Source organism: Cebus imitator, unplaced genomic scaffold, assembly GCF_001604975.1.
Source record: "Cebus imitator isolate Cc_AM_T3 unplaced genomic scaffold, Cebus_imitator-1.0 Scaffold74, whole genome shotgun sequence".
NCBI lineage: Eukaryota > Metazoa > Chordata > Mammalia > Primates > Cebidae > Cebus > Cebus imitator.
This window is the reverse complement of record NW_016107389.1, coordinates 208,360-211,041: the sequence shown is the minus strand read 5'-3', so window position 1 is coordinate 211,041 and position 2,682 is coordinate 208,360.

Here is a 2,682-nt window from a genome sequence, read left to right as displayed (position 1 = left end):
AATGCTTCCAGTTTTTGCCTATTCAGTACAATATTGGCTGCTTTGTCATAAATAGCTTTTATTATTTTGAGATACATTTCATCAATACCTAGTTTATTGAGAGATTTTAGCATAAAGGCCTGTTGAATTTTGTTGAAGGCCTTCTCTGCATCAATTGAGATAATCATGTGTTTTTTGTCTTTAGTTCTGTTTATGTAGTGAATTACATTTATAGACTTATATGCATTTATAGACTTATAAATTACATTTATATGCATATGTTGAACCAGCCTTGCATCCCTGGGATGAAGCCTACTTGATCATGATGGATAAGCTTTTTGATGTGTTGTCGCAATCAGTTTGCCAGGATTTTTTGAAGATTTTTGCATTTATGTTCATCATGGATATTGGCCTGAAGTTTTCTTTTCTTGTTGAGTCTCTGCCAGGTTTTGGTATCAGGATGATGTTGGTCTCATAAAATGATTTGGGAAGGATTCCCTCTTTTTGGATTGTTTGGAATAGTTTCAGAACGAGTGGTACCAGCTCCTCTTTGTATGTCTGGTAGAATTCAGCTGTGAACCCATCTGGACCTGGATTTTTTATAGTTGGTAGGCTATTAATTACTGCCTCAACTTCAGCCCTTTTTATTGGTCTGTTCAAGGTTTCAACTTCTTCCTAGTTTAGGTTTGGGAGGATGTAAGTGTCCAGGAATTTGTCCATTTCTTCCAGGTTTACTGGTTTATGTGCATAGAGTTGTTTGTAGTATTCTCTGATGGTGGTTTGTATTTCTGTGGAATCAGTGGTGATATCCCCTTTATCATTTTTTATTGCATGTATTTGATTCTTCTCTCTTTTCTTTTTTATTAATCTGGCTAGTGGTCTATTTTGTTGATCTTTTCAAAAAAACCAGTTCCTGGATTTATTGATTTTTGAAGGGTTTTATATGTCTCTATCTTCTTCAGTTCTGCTCTGATCTTAGTTATTTCTTATCTTCTGCTAGCCTTTGAGTTTTTTTGATCTTGCTCCTCTAGCTCTTTCCGTTTTGACAATAGGGTGTCGATTTTAGATCTTTCCTTGCTTCTCATGTGGGCATTTATTGCTATAAATTTTCCTCTAGACACTGCTTTAAATGTGTCCCAGAGATTCTGGTACGTTGTGTCTTTGTTCTTGTTGGTTTCAAAGAACATCTTTATTTCTGCCTTCATTTCATTGTTTATCCAGTCAACATTCAAGAGCCAGTTGTTCAGTTTCCATGAAGTTGTGCGGTTCTGAGTTAGTTTCTGAATTCTGAGATTGCACTGTGGTTTGAGAGACTGTTTGTTATGATTTCCATTCTTTTGCATTTGCTGATGAGTGATTTACTTCCAATTATGTGGTCAATTTTACAGTAGATGTGATGTGGTACTGAGAAGAATGTATATTCTATGCATTTGGGATGGAGAGTTCTGTAAATGTCTATTAGGTTTGCTTGGTCTGGGTCTGAGTTCAAGTCTTGTATATACTTGTTAATTTTCTGTCTTGTTGATCTGTCTAGTATTGACAGTGGAGTGTTAAAGTATCCCACTATTATTGTGTGGGAATCTAAGTCTCTTTGGAGGTTATTAAGAACTTGCTTGATGTATCTGGGTGCTCCTGTATTGGGTGCATATATATTTAGGATCGTTAGCTCTTCTTGTTGCATTGATCCTTTTACTGTTATGTAATGCCCTTCTTTGTCTCTTTTGATCTTTGTTGGTTTAAAGTCTATTTTATCAGAGACTAGGATTGCAACTCCTGCTTTTTTTTGCTCTCTATTTGCTTGGTAGATCTTCCTCCATCACTTTATTTTGAGCCTATATGTATCCTTGCATGTGAGATGGGTTTCCTGGATACAGAACACTGATGGGTTTTGACTTTTTATCCAATTTGCCAGTCTGTGCCTTTTGATTGGAGCATTTAGCCCATTTACATTTAAGGTTAATATTGTTATGTGTGAATTTGATCCTGCCATTTTGATGCTAGCTGGCTGTTTTGCCCATTAGTTGATGCAGTTTCTTCATTGTGTTGATGCTGTTTACCATTTGGTACATTTTTGGAGTGGCTGGTACTGGTTATTCCTTTCTATGTTTAGTACTTCTTTCAGGAGCTCTTGTAAAGCAGGCCTGGTGGTGATGAAATCTCTGAACAATTGCTTGTTCATAAAGGATTTCTCCTTTGCATATGAAACTTAGTTTGGCTGGATATGAAATTCTAGGTTGAAAGTTCTTTTCTTTAAGGATGTTGAATACTGGCCCCCACTCTCTTTTGGCTTGTAGGGTTTCTGCTGAGAGATCCACTGTGAATCTGATGGGCTTCCCTTTGTGGGTAACCCGATGTTTCTGTCTGACTGCCCTTAGCATTTTTTCCTTCATTTCAACCCTGGGTGAATCTGATGATTATGTGCCTTGGGGTTGCTCTTCTTGAGGAGTATCTTTGTGGTGCTCTCTGTATTTCCTGGACTTGAATGTTGGCCTGCCTTGCTAGGTTGGGGAAGTTCTGGATAGTATCCTTAAGAGTGTTTTCCAGCTTGGATTCATTCTCTCTGTCACATTCAGGTACACCTATCGAATGTATATTAGATCTTTTCTCGTAATCCCATATTTCTTGGAGGCTTTGTTCATTTCTTTTTACTCTTTTTTCTCTAAGCTTGCCTTCTCATTTTATTTCATTGAGTTGATCTTCAAT